We start from the raw sequence: 22,570 nt of genomic DNA on the forward strand, positions 1-22,570 counted from the left end.
CAAACAAACAAAAAGAGAAACAAGAAAAAGAAACCCACATCATTCCTGAAAGAAAGTATGAATTATATATAATTTCCAATTATAAATTAGATGCTATATTCTTCTGAATGGTCCTAAATCACTCTTATCTAGCTTTCCAAAAAAGAATAACCTAGTTATGAAACCCCCAAGTCATCCTAATGTCTCATTAACCTCAAAGGGACTGTTTATTACTCTCCAGGGTTGAAAATAGCACACGAAAATTAGCATCAAAGAAACAGCAACATTTTAAAAAGCAAAAGAAAGTGTGAAAGTTCTCATAGAGAAGGTCAACGGCACAGCAAGGGAGAAAAAACTCTGTGTGAAGCGCCATGTGACAAGCCCAGGTCTGGCCTGCTACACCGGGGTGATGGGCTCCAAGCTACTGTTTGATAAATACAGCTGCAGAAACAGCTGAGGTGTGAGTTAAAATAAATATCTTAGTTTGCTTTCTAATTCTGTGATCTTGACCATGACCAAAAGCAACTTGGGCAGGAAAGAGTTTATCTTAAATTGTCTTATCATAGTCCACGACTGAGGGATGTCAAGGCAGAAGTTCAAGGCAGGAACCTGGAGGCAGGAGTTCATAGAGAGGCTGCAGAGGACACTGCCTCCTGGCACGCGCTTCCTAGACAGCTCAGTATGCTTTCTTATGGCATCCAGGACTTCCTGTCTGCAGTGGCTGAGCCCTTCCACATTAATCATCCATCAAGAAAATGCCCCACAGATATACCTATAAAACAACCTGGTAGGGGCATGTGTTCAATGGGGGCCTCCCTTCTCAGATGACTAGATTCTGCCAAGTAGTGCCAGAAAATAAATGCAAATAAAACCCCAAAGGGAAACTAAATCTTGTGATGGAGTGAGAATTACCTTACACCCAGGAGGGGTAGGTGAATGCCACATTCCCAGGTTTTCCTTCTTCACAGAGCAGTGGAAACCATCACTTACTGAATGGCACCCAGGAGGCCAGTATGCGCATTTATCCCATTTGGTCCTTCTTGTCTCATACCAGATTAAATAATCATTAGGGATGAATCAAGTAGGGCCACCAATCTGGGACGTGGAAGAGATGATTTCAAAATGTAACATACTTCATAACTTTGACTTATCACTTGTCTAATGAATGGCTTGAAGTCTTTAGATGATTTTGATATGAAATACATAGATTTGGATATCAGACGTACTGTTTGATTAAAAGAAATAGCTAGTAAAATCAAGCAAGGGCAGTTCTTTGTACCAATCTCCACCCTGTGACTCCAAGCTGACAACTGAAGCTAATGTTTTGAAAACATGCTGGAAAGTGAACGTGGCACCAGCTCTGACACCAAAGTGATCTGGGGAGCTGGGCTTGTGCCACCAATGCTGAATATTAGGGAGAGATCTGGTGCCATGCTCAGGAGCAAGAGTGACAAGTAAAAAGCATATAAAGTCTGCTCATTAGTTCAATCCATTACAAATCCAAAGTAAGAAGAAAATGAAACTAATTGAAACAATTTAAAAAAGAAAGGGTTAAAAAAAATAAAAGACTCCTGGCCTCGACTGTCCATGATACTGGAGCTGGAAATCAAGGGCACAGATATTGATATCTGTGACTGGTGGGGAAATAGTTTATGTCACATAGCAGTAAAGTTAGTGGCCAAAGTCAGATCTACCTAGATCTCCCTGTTATACATCATCTTCAATTTCTCCTAATTCAGCGAGCAGTCTTACTGTTAATGAGTTCCTATGAATTCACCTAGACTGACCACCAGTTCTCACAAGCTCAGGAACACGTCTGTGTAAGGGTTTAAGCAACACTCGTGATTTCTACATCGATGGAGTTTCCCCTCTCCGTTTTAGAGCAGACTTCATCCGGGTTCACTTTGCTAACGTGTTCTAACTAAGGAAATCTAGGAAAGTGGACAGACCTGGGACCCAAAGCCTAGCCTTCCAGATAGATAATCTGACAGAAGCAAAAAGAGCCCCTCTGTTCTACAAAAAAGACAGTGACTGCAATGAATTGAATTGTTTGCCTTTTTCTGCAAATAGTGAATGAGACAGGAGTTGGCAACTGAACAAATGTTGTGTGAACTGACTGTCAATCACAAAGCTTTCCTGCTTTAACAAGCTAGAGGTATTTTTGTTTTAATCAACTCTTTCTTCTCATGCAAAATGACTTAGAGATGTTGGCATTTGCAATGAACTACGTATTTGAGGAAATGAATACAAGCCTGCCCTTTGAAAGTAAAAGACAACACGCAATTGTGTTTGCGAAACTACTCGAAAGAGGAACCTAACCGGATTTTGAATAATTGAGCTTCTTGTCCCTTCAGCGACCAGTTTTTCAATATTAAACAACCAACCACCATTTACAGGTAATCATACCGAAAGCAGTGTTTAAAACTGGCTGCTAAGGAGAGCGCTGGAAGATCCAAGCTTCCTGTGAAATCTAGTATGGATTGTTTTAAAACTTTATTAAGGCTACATGAAATAAATTCATAAAATACAAGGATTTTTCAATAGAGACTGTGACTTTTATTAGGGCTTTTCATGAAAAGCATCCTCAGTTTGATTTAAGATGGCAATAAAAATATAGCAGGTTATGGGGGAATCTCTATTTTCCCTTATCTTCAGGTCTGATACCTGTAAGCAAAAATTGTATATCACATAGCAGGCAAATTAATGGACCAAGTAAGTTTATCCAGCCAAATATTTCCATTGAAAGTCAAACAGGGACAACTTTGTTCATATAGTATTCCTTAAGAATATTCAACAATTATATGCATACTTTTTCAATGTACAAGAAAGCAGGACATGGTGTATTTATACTTTGAATAGTTTGCTTGTTCAAAAACATTAGAAAATCTGAATCCCTTACCATCTTTTGGGCCATGGACAAATAGAAGTTGAAACTCTTACTGTGGTTTTATAATATATTCATTCTACACACTTCTAAAAGTTTGTTTCACAGGTTAACTAAAACAATCTGTGTGTTATGTCAAAGAAACCCTGTCTCGAAAAATCAAAAAAAAAAAAATTCCTATGTTGTTCATTTTTCCAGACAGGGTATTAGATCCCTTCAACTTTGACACTTCATTTCCTAGCCTATTTCAAAAAAAAAAAAAAAAACCATACTTTAGGGGTAAAGTATTATAGTTGTTTAAGTTTATCTTTGAGGAATACATGAACCTAATGGAGTCTGGGCCTTATAAATTAACCAGGATTTTTAGGGTTATACTGATAAAGTTTTATCAGACAATGAACTTTTTGCTGTTAATTTGGATACAGGCTTTAGACTGTGATCAATCCTGAAGATAATATTTTAACACATAAGAAATACTTTTTCATAAAACTTGACCACTTATAGCTGCCAATAGCATCGATCTGTTTTCCAGCCCTACATTGACAATTTACCATAAACAGGTTCTCTGCAAGACACAGATCAGAGATACTAGAAAATCAATGCAAGGCCCTTATCTTCAAGGCATTTTAACCAGGTGATATAGACAGGCAAACTGATAAATAAGACAGCATGGGAAATATGAATAGAGTCTTTGCTCTAAGTAACTTGAGAACACAGAGAAATAAAGAGATTGAGTCTTCATTCTTTATGAGGGGAAACACATCAAGCTGAGGAATATTCCATGAGAAGTTAGTGCTGTTGAGTGTCTTAGAAAGACAACACAGGGTTACTTAACAAAACCCATTTCCTCTACAAAAAGACAGAGAAATCTAAAGAGTTCCTTTAAAAAAACAAAAGCTAAGGGGGCTGGAGAGATGGCTCAGTGGTTAAGAGCATTGCCTGCTCTTCCAAAGGTCCTGAGTTCAATTCCCAGCAACCACATGGTGGCTCACAACCATCTGTAATTGGGGTCTGGTGCCCTCTTCTGGCCTGCAGACATACACACAGACAGAATATTGTATAGCCATACTGATGAATATCTTGCATATCACCATAGAACCTTCATCTAGCGATGGATGGAGATAGAGACAGAGACCCACACTGGAGCACCGGACTGAGCTCCCAAGGTCCTAATGAGGAGCAGAAGGAGGGAGAACATGTACAACGAAGTCAGGACCACGAGGGGTGCACCCACCCACTGAGACAGTGGGGCTGATCTATTGGGAGCTCACCAAGGCCAGCTGGACTGTGACTGAAAAAGCATGGGATAAAACCGGACTCTCTGAACATGGCGGACAATGAGAGCTGACGAGAGGCCAAGGACAATGGCATGGGGTTTTGATCCTACTTCAGGTTCTGGCTTTGTGGGAGCCTAGACAGTTTGGATGTTCAACTTCCTAGATCTGGATGGAGCGGGGAGGACCTTGGACTTTCCACAGGGCAGGGAACCCTGACTGCTCCTGGGACTGGAGAGGGAGGAGAAGAGAAGTGTGGGGAGGGGGAGAGGGGCGGGAGGAGAGGGAGGGAAATGGGAGGCGGGGAGGAGGCGGAAATTTTTTTTTTCAATAAAAACAAACAAACAAACAAAAAAAAACAAAAGCTACCCAGAGATAAATTAAAAAGGATATCCAAGATAACTTGCAGATGTTTGATAAAGAAAAGAAATAAATGACCATGTTGTCAGGGCATCATCAAAACTGACAAAAATAAAAGTTTATGTAGAGAGGTCCTATACACACTGAAGAAGTTGTTGACAATGACACTCCCATCTCTGATCTTCCACCTGCAGTGACGTGGGAGTGTCTTCTATCTATCTGTTGCTTTCATTGGTTAATTAATAAAGAAAACTGCTTGGCCTGATAGGGCAGAATTTAGATAGGTGGAGTAGACAGAACAGAATACTGGGAAGAAGGGAAGTGAGGCAGACGCTATAGCTCTCCTCTCCAAGATGGACGCAGGTTAATTAAGATCCTTCCCGGTTTACACCACCTCATGGTGCTACACAGATTATTAGAAATGGGTTAATCAAGATGTGAGAGATAGCCGGTAAGAGGATAGAGCTAATGGGCCAAGCAGTGTTTAAAAGAATACAGTTTCTGTGTAATTATTTCGGGAAGCTAGCCCAGTGGTGGGAAGTGGCCCACAGCTTCCATCACAACACTGCAGAGCTGTAATCAAGGAAGGCTAACATGACATCACAGAAATGTGAATTAACTGGTTCTCAAGACCTCTCTCATATGACACTACTAATGGATTCCTTTTGGTCCTTTTCCTTCTATTCCCCTTGCTGCAGTTTAGTATACTACACGAGATGACCCAAAAGTTCATGCTATAGTTTGAACAGTATGATCATAGTAAGTCAACCAGAAACTCAAAAGCTGCTTGTTCTCAAATGTGAAAAAAAACATTAGATGCAGGATTCCAGACTGAAAAGTGTACTGTTGTAAGAGGCCCTTCATTCGTTCCCAGCTGCCCAGAACTAAAAGAACCACACAGAAACTGTATTAATTTAATCACTGCTTGGCTTATTAGCTCTAGCTTCTTACTGGCAGCTCTTACATTGCAATTTAACTAATTTCTATTAATCTGTGTATCACCATGTGGCTGTGGCTTATCGGATAAATTTTGTCTGGTGTCTATCTCTGGTGGGGCTACATGGGCTTCTCTCTGACTCTGCCTTTTTTCTCTCTATATATCTTTTCTATCCTGGTTATGTTCTGTTAAGTCAAGAACAGCTTCTTTATTTATTAACCAATGAAAGCAACACAGATAGAGAAGGACCTCCCACACCAGTGAACTTGGATTTTAAATTTCTATTCTGTTCCAAATGGATGCTGTATTGCTTTCACACACATGCTATTGCCCATGCAAATCCTAGGACCACATCAACCAATGAGTAGGCAAGACATCATTTCATTCAGGGTAGTATCCAAGCCATGGCAAAGGACAGGCACTTTACAATTCTCTTGTGAGGTGAGAGAGTACCGTTGGAAATCATGCGGACTGCTGACTTACTGACCCCTTGCTCTCAATTTTCTTTTTGCCTTCTCTGTGAAAATGGTTGTAACTCTTGTTAATTTCTTTCTGTAACTGAACAGTGATGCTGGGTCTTGTTCCTAGTGAGCACTGTGGAGTGTGTGATGAGACATTGTAAAATAATCAATAGTCCTTTCTAGTCCAGTCTATTCTTAAAGACAAACACCTGCAGAGACTTTCACAGCATCTGGACCCTCAGAGTAAGTGCTCTCTCCAGTGTGGCCTAGTCAGCACATAGCTCTGGCAGTCTGCTCAGCCTTCCAAAGCAGGCTTCTCTAGCATTTCTCTCCTCCAGTATGGTCAGTTTCTAATTTTTACTGCCAGGTTTCTGTCTTACAGTCAGCTTCTTTAATGCCAGTTTCTATGGGGAAGAACATGTAGCTTCCTCCACACCCAGCTTCTGCAGTGACTGGATACCAGCCTAACCAATGTCCAGCAGCTTTCTTTGTTCCCCTTGGGACAATGCCTCACTGAAATCATATCTCCATGAATGCTGGTTAAATATCTCCAGTCTGCTGGTTAAAAAAGCCAGAGTTTCCATTTCTGTGGCTGTGGCCACACAGAGACCATCCCTCCATTCATTACACTGTGGTCACAGCTCTCCCAGCATTGCTTGCCTCTCACTCCACTGAGAGACTCTTTTTTTAATAACACAATCACTCATCCCGAATTTAGTGGCTGAAGTCTCTTTACATATTAATAATTCCTTGCTACTTCAGTCTCTGCCACCAGTAGCATCCTTTAAACTTTCTCTATATTAAACTTTGTTGACTGGACCCAGACTTATATAACAGTTACATTAAAAGTCATCCTAGGAAGCTATCAAGTGAAATCAGATGAAAGTGAACCAGTAAGGAAAGTACTTATTCATTTCATCATAGTGTGGAGTAAGCCTCTGCCTTTGGGCAGGTGTTGATGTAGTTTTCTTTCTCCGTAGCTGTACTTCACCAGTTTTGCTTGCCAAACTCTTTTCTTCCTTTCACTTCCTTTTGTTTTGTTTTACTGAGTCTGGGTCTCATGGAGCCCAGCTTGGAATTGCTATGTATGCAGGGATATCCTCAAATTCCACATCATCTTGGGAGTGTTTGGGTCACAGATGTCTGCCACCACATCGAGCTAGGCCAAACATGTCCTAAAGCTCTGTAAGCACCTTAATCATTTGGACAGGCTATTCAGACCTATCTGGAAACAGACAGCCCCATTTTGTTCTGTTTGAACCTGTGTTGAGTTTTAAAAATATGCCTAATTTTTTTAATCTTTCTCAATGGTTGAGCTTGACCTCTTTGAATCCCTCACATCAATATCATATGCATTAGAAAGGATGCATGAAAAATAATATATTAACAGCTGCCATGCCTTCAAACAACAAATTTCACCTTTCATTTCTGATGCATTTATTAATCTGTGGTTACCATAAATTAAATTGTTCACATCAGCAGTCAATCAGGAGGAGATTTTTTGATAGGAAAATTGAACATAACAGAGTTTTACAAGCAACTCCTTTCATTCATCATTCTTCAGTTGAAAGGGATAGTTGTAGTTTTAAAATCATTTCTGTTAAAATTTTCAAAATGTATTATTTAAAAATTCAAGTTGAAAAATCTCCTCCTGGTTGACTATTGATGTGAACAATTGGTAGGAAATAAAGTCAACCTGAATATATTGATTTCAAGTTAGTCCATTAGAGATCTGTGAATCTACTTATTTATTTGATGACACAGATACAACTTCTAAATAAAAGGCAATATCTTAAACTCTATCTGAAAGAGCAAGCAGACCCTACAGCTCCTGGCATCATCTGTTGCACTCTTGTTCCCTGTTCGCGATCCTTTGAGATGTCCTGGTTCTCATCACCGCCATGGGATTTAGGGGAGGAGCTTAGCCTTTAAAACATAATTCCCTAATGCTTTCTTCAGAACTTTAGCTCTTGGACTCCATGTCAAGCTCTGGGTTTGGACATGAGAACTGATAACCTAGAGATGTTTGAAGATTTCCCCCATTCCTTATGCCTAGTTCTACAGATGAGGAAGCAAAACCCAGAGGAGAAATAAAATGCCTTCCAACTTGTGCAGTGGGTCTATCTGAAGTCACCAATGAGGTCTCTTGATGTCCAAGTGAAGTATCATACAGTTGGAGTTCATGTGGACAGAAAGGGCAAATCTCCTCTGCTATCAAAGAGCACTCTTGTGAAGTTGGAGGATTAAACTAACTCATCTAACTCAATAAATCTCACCCATGGCACCTGAATGTTTTCTGTATGTTAATGACAATATATTTTGTGCAGGTGTGAACACACATGTGTGCATGCACACATGCACACGCACACATACACACACATATTATATTCTCCTTTAGGAACTAAAATATATACTCATGATTCTCATCCTGTCAGAAACTGGCTTATTTCAAGAAAGAATCTCTTTTAAGCCAAAAACAAGTTTTCGAGCAACATTCATTTTGTTTGCTTATATGTATACAAAGAGCTTTTCTTTAATGAAGTAGTTTTTGTTCCGTTCTCTCTGCAAACTAGCTAGCAATTTCATTTTCATTGGCCTAACCAACTGAAATGAAAAGAGGGTGAGGAGGGAGAGAAAGAAGAATGATCATTGAAAGGGACATGTTATACAGCAGTAGCCTGTGATGTTACTAAGCTCAGGCTTCTGTGCTTGTCTTAGTTAGGGTTTCTATTGTTGTGAAGAGGTACTACAAGCACAGACACACTTACAAAGGAAAACATTTAATTGTGGCTGGCTTATGGTTCAGATGCTTAGTCTGTTATTGTCATGGAAACGTGGTGGCATGCAGGCAGACAAGGCATGCTGGAGAAGGAACTGAGAGTTCTACATCTGGATCAAAGGCATCAGGAAGAGGTTGAGATACACTGGGTCTGGCTTGAGCATCTGAAACCTCAAAGCCTGCCCACAGTGACACACTTCCTCCAATATCACTACTCCAACAAGGCCACATCTACTCATAGTGCCACTTCTGTGAGCCAAGCACTCAAACACATGAGTCTATGGGGTCATTCCAATTCAAACCACCACACTATGCAACTAAACCATTTCTCTCAAAATGCATTCCATTGAACACTTACAATCACTGAGTTGTAAAGCTTTAATTTCTAAGATTTCTAAAAATGTTTGAAAAGCATGATCATGAAACCTGAGTTAAAAGGTAAAATAACATTTATTTCACTTGTTTTCTTTAAGAAGGCTTTATTATGAAGTTTTAATTCTCCATAATCATTTGACCATGGATCTTTTACCTTTTAATAAAATCAATTGTTTGACATATATGTATCTCTATGACCATATATGTTAATATCTATGCTTAACATTTTATTCACTTATCTAACTTGAAAAGTAAAGAATAAAATGTAGAGAATGTGTAACTGCATGGCTCAGTCATTCTACTTCTGTATAAATGAGAATGGCATATGTCCAAAGTAGAGGCAACCAAAAATGCCCATCAACTGACAAATGTGTAAACAGGAAATGTTATGTCTCTATATGATGGGAAATTATTGAGGTGTAAAAATGAATGAAGCACTGTTGCTGGGCACGGCAGCATCCAGAGTTTGAGGCCTGCCTCTTCTGCATAAAGATTTCCAAGATCATCGTGAGCTTCTGTCATACATATGCTAAAAGTATGTGCTTATTGATATATATTACAATAGGGATGCACTCTCTAAGAATATGTTAAGTTATTCACAAAAAGATATATTATATAGAATTCCAGTAATAGAGAAGTCTGGAAAAGGGAAAAGTATTTAGAGGCTAAAAGTAAAGTTGCTGTTTATTAGAACCAAGGGAGTAATAGTAATATAAGAAGGTGATCCTAGAAGTTTCTGTGTGTGGTAACAAAATATTCTACAGCTGATTGTGGTGAGGGTTGTAGGAATGAGTGTGTGATTATGCTCAAACCATGGGATTGTAAAACTTAAGAGGACGAACAATAGGGCATGCAAGTTGTTTCTTCAAATAGATTTTTAAAGAATCAGAGACTATTTTATACCATCTTGTGCACCCCCTCGTTATACCTACATTAGCAAATATTTTCTAATTACCTGAGAAAGCAGCTGAGCTCATTGTGGTCTATGGAGCCACAGCACCAGCTCTCCTGGAGCTCGGGTCCTCCCAGCAGAGGCACGTTTGAATAGATCCTGTAGGGATGTTACACACACTGAACTTTATGGCACATTGCACTGTGTGCACTTGGGAGTCTCCTAATCACTCCGTTTATTGCAGTGCTTGTACACAGCTATTCTGCCTTTTCATGTCTTACTTACTCTTTGCTCAGATTAAATCAACTCACTTTTAATAAGGACAGCAGTAATGAAAGGCAATTTGCCTAATTTCCTTGGCTGCAGGTTTAATGTGTTTTCCAGTGATCAGTCAGGCCTCTGAAATGTGAAGATTATTTAAAGTCTAAGGAATTGTGTTAGAAATCCCAGATAGCTGGCTTAGAGCTTTAGTCTTCTGGATTCTGGAAAGTCAAACTTTCTTTAATAATTGATTTAAATGTGAAGCTTCCAACTTTCTTGTATTTAACATACGATTGTGAAGCAACTTATTTGATCTCTACTGGAATTCAATTTATAATCATATTTTAACTATAACCAACAATTTTTGATGAGTTAGCAAGGGGTCAATTTGAACATGCCCAAAATATTTAAATCTTCACAAACAAAGAAAAAAAAATTTTTTTTGTCAGACTCCTATTGGATGTTTTTGTTCTTAGGAAGAGGTCTACATGAGTTCACATGTCCCACTTAGGCTGCTTGTTGGGACTAGAAAACCTTACAACACTGTGGTGGTTTGAAAGAAAATGGCACTCAATGGAGTAACACTATTAGGAGGTAGGGTCTTGTTGGAGGAAGTGCGTCACTGTGGAGGTAGGCTTTGTGATCTCATATATGCTCAAACTGTGTCCAGTGAGACAGACTACTTCCTGCTAGTCAAGATGTAGGACTCTCAGCTACTTTTCCAGCATCACGTCTGCCTGCATGCCACCATATCACATACCATGATGATAATGGACTAAACCTCTGAAATTGTAAGCCACCCCAATTACATATCTTTACTTTTTAAACATTGTTGTGGTGTCTCCTCACAGAAGGAGAAAACCTAAGGTAAGCACAATACAGAAGCCTGAGCTACTGACATAGAAAGTGCCCCTTTCAATGATCATTCTTATTTCTCTCCAGTTCTCAGACAGAAGAACCTGTGGCACCTCAACTCTTTTCTTCTCCATCTCAACTGTGAATGGGGCAACCAGGACTCAGTACCAAGTAGAGGCTAGCCAAGGCTACCATCTTTCTCCTTTCTAGGTGTATTCCTGGCCAGCAAGAGCCTCCCACCTTAAGTAGTGACTCTCAACATTGCCAGGTGGATTATTCCTGGTACATTAGCCATGGTTTTGGAATGGAGCAATTGCTTTCCTCAGTGTGGGATGCAGATTAAAGATAGCACCATACATTGACTATAGCAATTAATTTATAATCCAGTATCCTCGGCACTTTGGTAAACAATCTCAGAGCCTTTACTTTGGTACAGTGCCAGAGGCCTACCACTCCCTGTGTGAAAATCAGAACAGCACTTTAAAAACAATGCTCTAGACCCTTGAGTGTGCTTTTCTTATTTATGTGAAGCACAGTTATAGTTTATTTTGTTTTCCCCCCAAAATAAGTCACTTCATTTTTATCTGACATTGTGTGTTGAGGATGACAGGTCTTCAGACATATGAAATCTAATAACAAACTTGCAATTTAGTTTTAAGTGGTTTGTGTTTTGATTAGAACTAACACTTATGTAATTGTCCTTATCAAATGAAAATATCTATTTATTTAAAATGTGCTAAAGAGCTGGGCCGTGATGGCTCATGCCTTTGATCCCAGCACTAGGGAGGCAGAGGCAAGTGGATCTCTGTGAGTTCAAGGCCAGCCTGATCTACAAGGTGAGTTCTAAGACTGCTAGGACTGTTACACAGAGAAACCCTGTCTCAAAAAATAAATATAATATAATATAATATAATATAATATAAAAAAGAAAATAAAAAAGTGATAAGGAATTTTTCTACAGCAAGAAAATTAAAAATAATATACCATGTTTACTTTTTATGATAGCAGTGGAAAGTAATATGGATTTTTACAAGAGCAGGAACCAGTGCTCCCAGTTTCAGCCCTTAGAAAAGCGCATCAGTCTATAACACAGGATAACACTGATCTGGGCTCTACATTCTACAAAGTATGAGGCAGATACACACATATGTGGCATAAAGACACAATCCTGAAGTAGAGACAGAGTCTTGGAAAGACTCATATAACAATATAATCTTTCATGTTGTGAATAAAACACAGCCTATTGTTCAGAGTATAAAACCTACTTAGACAGTAAAACATAAAGATCGTGCTGAAGTTGGAAAAGAGATCTCTTGCTGCTCCTCAGCCCAGCTCCTCACACACATCCCTACCATGATTGGCTGTCTTTGAAATTGTCACAGATGGCTGAGGCAGAGGGTTGCTTGTAGGTTTAATTGTATTTGTTTCATGTAATTGAACTAGAAGTACATTATCTCTCCCTTCTTTTTCTTCCCCCCAACTCCTTTCCATGCCCCCACCTTACAACCGCTTCCTTCTCCTCACCTTTTAGCTCCTTCTATGTCCCCTCACTCCTCGATTCATGGCCTCTTTTTCTTTATTCTTGCACGTCTATGCATACACACCCAAACACAGCCCACCGAATCCATTTAGTGCTGTTTGTATGTATACGATTTCAGGGATGATCACATGGTTTTGGACATACTATTAGGGATCATTCTTGGGAAAGAGTAACTCTCCCTATAGCCAAGGTAACTTAATTAGTTGCTTATACTTCCAAGTTAGTATGTTTATTGATATAGTCATTTTCAGTTCTTGTTTAGGCTGCCATATTGTTGAAGCATCATAGGTGCAGTTTCCCTGCCATTTCTGGGAGACACCATCACACAACAGACTTCCTCATCCTCTGTCTCCTTGAATCCCAATATGAGTGATGCCCCTCAATTGAATTGGTCATCAACCAGGAGACACCCTCCAGGAGTGTCTTTGATGGAGTTTAGAGAGAAGTTTCAGTTGCTCTGAGGATGGAAAACACACAGTGAGTACCAATGGTTCCATCCACGGGCTAGAGTCTGGGCCAACACAAAACTGAGAGTGCTGGTGTTCCTTTCTTTCCACTTCCTAACTCTGGATCCATGACCATCTTTCTACACTGCTGCGGTGCAGCTAGATCTACTATCTCTTCCACACCTTGCCCGCCATGATAGAAAATCATGGGCAAGACAAACTCTCCGTTCCTAAGTTGGTTGGGCCAGATACAGCTGCCACGCCCTTTTTGTGCACTAAGGGTGGAGGGGAGAAGCCCTCATTCTCTCATTTCTCTCTTATAAAATGCTCTCTCATTGGTCTGACCCTATTAAGGCAAAAAAGTAAGCCAGCTCATCTTGGGGCTTGGTATCAGCCAAGCTCCCTTTAACATACTGTAAACATTGGCTGAAACTGGGGGTGTTGAATTGATCCTTTTGAATGATTTGCAGGGAACTACAGAATTATTTAAAAGGAGAGACTAAAAAGAGATGCAGACAGTTTTAATTTTCACAGCAAAGCTTTAGCTTTGACTTTTCTGGCATTTTCTTCCTAGTCTGAAAGACACGGATACTAAAGAATGCCCTCAGAGTGTTGACAAAGCCTGCCCTGGTTGTAGCGCTGGCGGTTTTGTTGTTAAGAACCCAGGTGTCTTTTGTTGTCCATCAAAAGCAATGAGACCGCAAGCCGCATGGTAACAGGTGAGTTTCCAAAAGGGAACTGTATTAAGGAAATGGAAGGAGGGCCCTCAGTCCCAGGATTCCAATTTGTGCCTGCCCCATCCTTTGCAGCTCACTTTGATTTGGCATTGGGTGATGTCTTTCTGCTCTCAAGCCCCATGGCACTTCGCTTTTGCCTGCCTCATATTTACTCTGTTCTCTTACACTATGGCCGTTTGTGTACCCATTTTATCTCTTTTATTGAACTGGAATCTCCTTGGAGAGGGAAAATACTGCTGGCCATATTCTTTAACCTTCAACAACAAATATTATGGAAGAAAATAAAAGAAGAGAGAGCTACAAACGTACATTATTTGAGCATCTATTATACAGCAGGCAAATGTTGCATTAGTATTTTTGAGAAGGTTCAAGAAGAAATGCATGTTATCTGTCTGAATTTTAATTAATTATAACCCCAAATAGCCAGGACTTGAGAATAGAATGATGTATGAGTGACAAATGACTGGACTCCTAGGCAAACCTCCTGCCTGGCCGCAGGTGCCACTGGAGAATATCAGATGTCCCCATGTGAAGTTAGTTCTGCCCCAAGCGCACATAACAGGAGGGTTAACAGCAGCGTCTGTTTCTTCTGGTATTCACAAAACCAATTAGCAGATTCCAAAGAGGAAATAAAGGGTAAGCCAAACCTTAGCACCTACTTTCTTTCCACAAACCTGTATTGAGGTAATTTATTTCTCTCCTAGGAAGAAGGGGACTGAGTGCAAATGGGGAGGCAGAGAGGGATCAGGAACGTTCCACTCACAGGCATCTGTCTCTTTGCACACGGCTATAGGGAGGCAGCAGAAAGGTTTTCCCACTGTCATAGTGACTCATCCAATGTGCCACTTGATCCCCCCAGACTGCACCATGCTAAGTTTTTATAAATGTTTTTATAGATGATGAAATCTAACCTACACTAAGTAACCGGCCCTAAATTTCATAGCTATTTGACGTTAGAGAAATAAATGCACGAGTGTGTTGGCATGTTGCACACTGCAAAAGGCAGATTGTATTTAGGGCTTGAGTGAGAGAATAAACGAATGCATGCATGAATCAATGAGGGAGTAACACAGAATCTTCATACAACTGTGTAACTGCAATAAACCTAAAAGTGTTGAGCAATCTTTTCCAATGTGATGCATTCTGTCATTGTGAATGTACCAGCAAATTTTCAAGAACTATAAATCTTTCATATGCTGTGTAACACCAGCAGAGGTATAAGGCTTCTTTCATAAAGGACTAAGAGAAGCAGCACATGAAAATAGATGAGATTTTTTTTATAATATTTCAAGTTGCTTTTATGATCTCAAAAATACTTGTGCATCTTTACATTATATGTGCATACATCAATAGCTTTCACTACTTGACAAAAGCTAGTCACTTTTTTGAGTTGAGATGTACCAAGAAGGGTGCTGTTTCAAAACTAAAAACCACTGTAGAGAAGGATTATAACTTTAGCTTTCTGAACAAAAAAAAAAAAAAAAGACTTGGGGGCTTATTCTTGGGCAAAGCACACTGTACATCACACATAGGTGCCTGTATCTTTGGGGATCCCTACAGTTCAGCACACTAGTCACCCAGTGAATGTCTACAGACCAGATCAGATGATGGATTGATTGAGAAGAATAGCAAATAGGGGAAGGGAAATAAGATTTCATTTTCTATTTCTACAAATAAATGTCCTGGAATGTAGAGAAGTCTCTGCTTCATTCTGGGGCTTAGTTTTCTAGCCAGTGGATCGGCGACTCAAAGCCCCACAGTGCTGTAGCTCCATCAGTCTGAGGAACACTTTGCCTCCCCACCCGGCCTGATGCCAGCATAGAAGCTGTACTGCTGCTGTCGTGATACTCACCACCCAGAATAAAACTATGACTTTCCCTTTAATTTAGGAGACCAACTAGCAGAAAATATTTAAACTACAACTTTGTGATGGCCAAATGGCTCAGCTAGGCACATTTTAAATGGTAGCCTCTGCAGGGGTAAAATGGGCACATATGAAAGTAAATACAAGGTGTGCTGACTTGACATTTGTACAAATGTTTGACTGCATAATTTATTTTATTTAATTATTTATTTATTTTGCATTCTGACAACAGTTTCTTCTCCCTCCCCTCCTCCCATTTGCTCTCCCCATGTCTTCCTGCCCTTCAAATCCACTTCTCCTTTGTTTCTGTTCAGAAAGGGGCAGGCCTCTGATGCGGTGTCAATAAAGCATGGAATATCAGTTGTCATAAGATAAAGGACCTCCCCTTGTATTTAGACTGGGTCAGACAATCCAGCATGAGGAATAGGTTCTCAAGAGCCAGCCAAAGCGACGCCCCTGCTCCCATTGGTAAGATTCCCACGAATAGACCAAGCTACACAACTATCACATATGTAGAGGGCTTAGGTTGACCCCATGACTGCATAAGTATTATTCATTCAATGAAAACTCTTGCAGTTTTACTCTGTATCAGGCACTCTGCATTGGTGACAAAAGGTGGCAAGACCTAGTCTTTACCTGTATGAACAAACGTAACTGTCATGCTCTGTAAGAAGCTCTACACTAGAGGCATTCCCAGTCTCTGCAGGAAAAGAGAGTGATCATAATGCCTAGAAATAAGATTCACTGGATTAACTGCCTACCAGGAGCACAGGTGCTAGAATAAAGACTATGGGAGAGCAGAGGAGGTCGCACATGTGTGATAGTGGGCATGCATAAAAGGATTCTAGAAAAATAAGGCTTCTAAAAAGAAATATGATGTATAAAGTTAAAAGGGCTAGCATTAGGGTAGCAGAGTCTCAGAAGATGTTGACCTGATATCCTTCCCTAATGCCAGTAGACTCCAGCAGCACCATGTCCTTCTCCTTTGTAAAGATAAATAATATCTTCGACATTTTCAGATGTCTATAACACAAGTGAAAGACCTGTATAACAAGAACTTCAAGTCTTTAAAGAAAGAAATTGAAAATATGGGAAGATGGAAAGATCTCTCATGCCAATGTATCCATATGACTAACAAAGTAAAAATAGACATCTTACCAAAAGCAATCTACAGATTCAACACAATCCTCATACAAATCTCTATACAATTATTTACAGACCTTGAAGAAACAATATTCAACTTCATATGGAAAAACAAAAAACCCAGAATAGCTGAAATAATCCTGTACAATAAAGGAACTTCTGACTTCCGGAGGCATCTCTATCCCCGATTTCAAGCTCTATTGCAGAACTGTGGTATAAAAACCACATGGCATTAACATAAAAACAGACAGATGGATAAACAGAATTGAATTGAAGACCCAAATATAAATCCACATTCCTATGGACATCTGATTTTTAATAAGGAATCCAAAAATAAACAATAGAAAAAAGAGCATCTTCAACAAATGGTGCTGGTCTAACTAAATGTTAACGTGTAGAAGAATACAAATAGATCCATATTTATCACCCTACAAAACACTCAAATCCAACTGGATCAAAGACCTCAAAATAAAATCAGATACATTGAATTTGATGGAAAAGGAACTGGAATAGCCTTGAACACACTGGTACAGGAAACAACTTACTGGACAGAACACCAATCGTGCAGACACCAAAACAAGTAATAAATAGGACCTCATGAAATCGAAATCTTTGATAAGAAAAAGGACACTGTCAATAAGGACAAAACAACAGCTTACAGAATTGGAGAAGATCTTCACTAACCCCTCATATGACAGAAGGTTAATATCCAAAATACAAAAAGAACTCAAGAAACCAAACAATCCAATTAAAATGTGGGGAATAGATGCACATGTGGGAATTCTCATCAGAATCATCTCAAATGGCTGAGACACCAAAAAATTATCAACATCCTTAGCCATCAGGGAAATGAAAATCAAAATAACACTGTGATTCCATCTTACAATCAGAATGGCTAAGATAAAAAGACAGTTTATGTTGGAGAGGATGTGACGCAAGAGGAACATATTTCCATTGCTGATAGGAGTGTAAACTAATTTAGAAAGCAATATGACAGTTTCTTAGAAAATTTGGGAATCAATCTATCTCAATACCCAGTTATATGGGGGATAAGGAGCCTGAATGGGCTATCTCCTGTAACCAGGCAAGACTTCCAATGAAGGGATTGGGACACCATCCAGCTACAAAACCTTAAACCTACAGTTTGTCCTGCTTACAAGACAAGCTGGGGTAAACTTGGTACAAAAATCATTGGACTAGACAACCAATGAGAGGAAGCCCATTCCTGGCACTTCCTAGATGGGAGGGAACCAGAGGCTGAAAGCTCAGAGACCTAGGATAGAAACAAACACGACTGGAGAAAAAAAAGTCAATGTAATGAAGCCTAATGATACTCTGCTATACTCGTAGACTGAAGCCTAGCTTAATCGTCAGAGAGGCTTCATCCAGCCTCTGCAACTGATGGAAACAGATGCAGAGACCCACGGCTAAACATTAAATGTAGCTTGGGAATCCTGTGAGCAAGAGGGGAGGGGAGGATTGCAGGAGACAGAGGGGTCAGGGACACCACAAGAAAAACCACAGAATCTGAGTAGCTTGATCTTCTTGTGGGATTCCTAACAATGGGAGTAAGGGCTGTTCCTGATTCTTTTGTTTGCTTTTGGGACCCCTTTCCTCCTACTGGGTTGCTTAATCCAACCTTAACAGGAGGGGAAGGGTCTAGTCATATTGCAACTTGGTATCCTATGTGTGGTTGATATCGCTGGGGAGCTTGCCAGGTTCTCAAGAGATAAGAGCAGTGGTTTTCAGCCTGTGGGTCACAACCCCCACGGCACTTTCACAGGGTTGTCTAAGATTATGAGATGCCTATGAGAGTAGACACGTGCTCTGCAGCCCCATGACAGAGTTTGATCCTTGGGAACCATAGAAAGGCAGAAGGAGAGAACCAATTCTAGAAGGTGTACTCCAACCTCCACACGCCTTAGTGTGTACACACTCACACCGACAACCAAACACTCACACACTCAACAATACCCACCCCACAAACACACAAGCACACTTTCTCTCGCACACACACATACACACTGATAATAAGAGTATTTTTAGAAAGACAATTTCTTCACAAATTGATAGATCTTCAGAGGAAAATTTAGAGGATACGTTGTCTCAGAAAACCATCTACAAATGTTTCAGTCTCACTTGAGAGTACACTCTACACTTGTTACAGCAACTCTAGTTTTAAAATAAGATGATAAATACCCACTATAATGCTTTTTTTTCTATTTTAAAACCAACTTAAATAAGTTAAATAAACAACAGTCATAAGTGACTGCTCAATTCTATGGCTGTAGCATCCCACACAATGTTTTTGAAACCAACGAACCTTTCTTTTATCAAGAACAAGCCGTGAGAATGGGTCTAAGGACCCATTAGCCACTCACTCGCAAAGACTTTAAACTTTCCTGGACTTCTAAATCTCTTCTCTCAATGTTTGTTTTTTTCATTTTTAAAATTTTCCTATTATTCTTTTATTTATTAATTAATTTTATATACCAACCACAACCTCCATACCCCATTAACTTCACTCTGTCCCCTCCTCAATTCACCCCATCTAGAAAAACTCATTTTTAATGAGGTAACTCAGACCCCAAAAGGCTAGCATAGCATGTACTTACTCATAAGTGATATTAAATCATATTAATATAAATTAATCTTAACATATCAATAATAATATCAACATTAATGGATAACAATTGTAGAGTGAAGGATAACGATGCTACGATGCACAGACCCAGAGAGGCTAGGTAACAAGGAGAAATCAAGGGAGGATGCATGGATCTCCTTGGGAAGGGGAAATAGAAGAGATATCCTGGGTGGACAGAGTGAATGGGGATGAGAACTTGAGGGATTATGTTGTAGGCTGGGCAGAGGGGGAGAGCCCTGAAAGAGATGACTAGGTCGAGGGGATTTATGGAGCTGGGTAGAAGCCTGATGCAAGGGAAACTTCCAGGAGTCTACAAGGATGGTCCCAGCTAAGACTCCTGGAAGCAGTGGATACAGAGCCTAAACTGTGATCAGATTGATCCCAGATCTTGGCTGTCAACAGAGAGCCTTCATTCAGTGAATGATGGAGGCAGATTCATAGATCCAAGACCCAGAGATCTAAGGCCAAACATTTGGCTAAACTCAGGGAGACCTGCTGAAGAGAGGGAGCAGGGGTTGTAGGAGCCAGGGGGTGTTAGGGACATAGGAGGAAAATCTTCTCTCACTTTTAACTTAGCTATTGTGAACTAAAGATCCTGATTAATATGTAAATGATGTAGAGGTTATGGAATCTTGAAATCCAAAGCCAGATTATCCTGGGCCAATTTCTAGCACAATTTAATAGCCATCTAGTAGCCTTCTCTGTATGTGACCTACCATCTTTTTGATAATTAGATAAATCCTTTGGAATCTACAAACAGACACCTAGGTCACACCAAACCAAAGGTTTAGTATGCTATCAGGGATCATCCAATGCCTATAGCAAAATTTCCCTAGATTTTGTGACTCACTTACTTGGTATCCCCACAAATGCTTTAAAAAGTGTCTTGATTTATAATTCCCTTTTCCTATCAATATAAAATCTCACAGAACTGTTAGCATATTTAAACATGGAACACAGGCTGAGTTAAATCAGCGTTTCTGGGCTAGGACTATGATCACCCATACTTGGCTCCAGAATAAATTGTCTCTTACTTCCTTTGAGATGGGAGTTGTATATTTATATCAACACTATGTTTATAAACAAGTTTAAGCCACCACGTGGTCAGCAGCTGAGCCAGCAGCATGACTAGGCTCAGCTTCTACCATAATCTTCTCTAGCATAACCTTCTCTTCCAGTCACTTCGGGAAGTAAAAACAAGGGGTTCCAAGATGAATGAGACTGCAGGTAGGGGTAGTCTTTGCATGAAAGGTTCTTCCTTATACATCTCATATCCCTATTCTCAGTTCTGGAGCCAGGTAAGAGCAAAGCATCACTACTCTATGATGCTCCTGTTGAGTTTCCTCAAGTTAGCTTTAGTCCTACACGGTTTCTATAGAGCTACCACAGTTCAGTGCAGCCAGAGAAAACACTTTACTAAATAGGTGATGTAGGATTTCCCTTTGTATGCTGTGATTACCATTAATGAATAAAGAAAACTGGCTTGACCTGTTGATAGGCGGAACTTAGGTATGCGGGAAAAACTAAGCTGAATGCTAGGAGAAAGAAGAGAGGAGTCTGAAAGATGCCATGGAGCCATGGAACCACTGCGGGAGGTAGACTTGCTGAAACTTTGCTAGTAGACTATGACCTTGTGGTCATATACAGATTAATAGAAATGGGTTAAATTAATATGTAAGAGTTAGCCAATAAGAAGCTAGAGGTAATGGGCCAAGCATTGATTTAATTAATACAATTTCTGTGTGATTATTTTGGGTCTAAGATAGCCAGGTGGCCGGAAACCAACAAGTGACTTTCTCCTTCAACAGTTTAGGGTCGATGGAACAACTTGAGTCAAGATACAAGACAATCAATTTAAAGTGCACTGTGAGTTATATGGTCTAACTTGCACTGTTAACCTAACAACTGCTATAGAATGTCAATAGATTTGTTAGGTCTAACATCAGCTACTAACTGGGCAAGAAGTGTGAAATGTTTCTATGATAATGAAAGTGATGGTTGTGATAATCCTCAGCAAAAGGCTGACACCAAGTCACTGCCTGTCTGGATGGGAAAAGGTCACCACTAGCAACATCTCTGTATCTCTTTTGTAATTTGTACGTATGTCTGATATGGAGTACTACTGCCCACCACATCTGAAGTTAGAGATTATCACAAGAAAGTGAATGAATGAATAATGAATGAATGAACAAATGAATGTAGATGACGCTTCGCCCTTATGAATTTATACCTTCCCCAAAGTGCCTTCCCTGGGTGAAACTTAGCTCTGAAGATCACAGATTCTCTTGTCCTTGAATATGCCTGACTGTTTATCTTAAATCTTCCAAATTAAAGCACGTCCAAGTCGTGGCAGAGAAGACTGATCTTTCGAACCTGAGCTGCGAGGCGATTGAGTAATCCCTACTAAATGTATTACCTCAGTCCAGGCACCTTCTCTGGTAATGTCTTTTATTTATTCTCTTTGTCTCTTTATTCATATGTCTCACTATGAACACTGTTCATGGAGGCAGGGAGTGAGAGTTCCTAGGATCAATGTCCGCAACACAACTGGAATACTTTTCTACTTATCATGCTCTAAAATAAACAAATCAGGAGGCAATGGTGCCTGAATTTTTATTGATCTGGCATTATAGTAGAATGAATAGAGAAAAAGCCAGAAAAGACAAGAGGGAGTAGAGACCTGATCCTCCCAGGCCAGATTACCTACTTAGTGCTTTGAGTGGGAAACTCTCTGCTCCCCTTCACCTTCCCAAGGTGAGCATCCAGTAAACAGAAGGTAAGCAAAGTGCATGGCTATCCCGAGCCTAGGCTGTTCACCTCTATGCTAAGTGTTTTAAATGCATTGTCTTATTTAGGTCTCAAAGCACCTTTGCTGGTGGTTTCAGTGGCTAACATTATCCTAAATTTTACAGATGGCAATCTCAGAGAGATTAAGTAACTTGCCCAAGGTTACACAATTAGGGGTAGAGCCGAGAGTAAAACTGGTATCTCTGTTCCCAGTGAGTTTAACCCCACTTAAGGATTGCCAACCACATCAGTTTGTAAGATCTGAGCACACATTTCCATCTTCTTCTCTAATCAATGAGCTCCTTCAGGGAAGAATTTATTGCTCATTAATATTACATCTCTAAAACAAAGA

The 22,570-nt window shown here is 39.9% G+C and overlaps 1 protein-coding gene across 5 annotated transcripts in view; it reads right to left on the reverse strand.

Moving 5' to 3' along the window:
* LOC130865925 (EGF-like and EMI domain-containing protein 1) overlaps nt 1-22,570 on the reverse strand; it is a 639,134-nt gene that overhangs the window by 215,824 nt on the left and 400,740 nt on the right. The gene's annotated exons all lie outside the window — the stretch shown is intronic.

The sequence above is a fragment of the Chionomys nivalis genome, chromosome 24 (assembly GCF_950005125.1).
Source record: "Chionomys nivalis chromosome 24, mChiNiv1.1, whole genome shotgun sequence".
NCBI lineage: Eukaryota > Metazoa > Chordata > Mammalia > Rodentia > Cricetidae > Chionomys > Chionomys nivalis.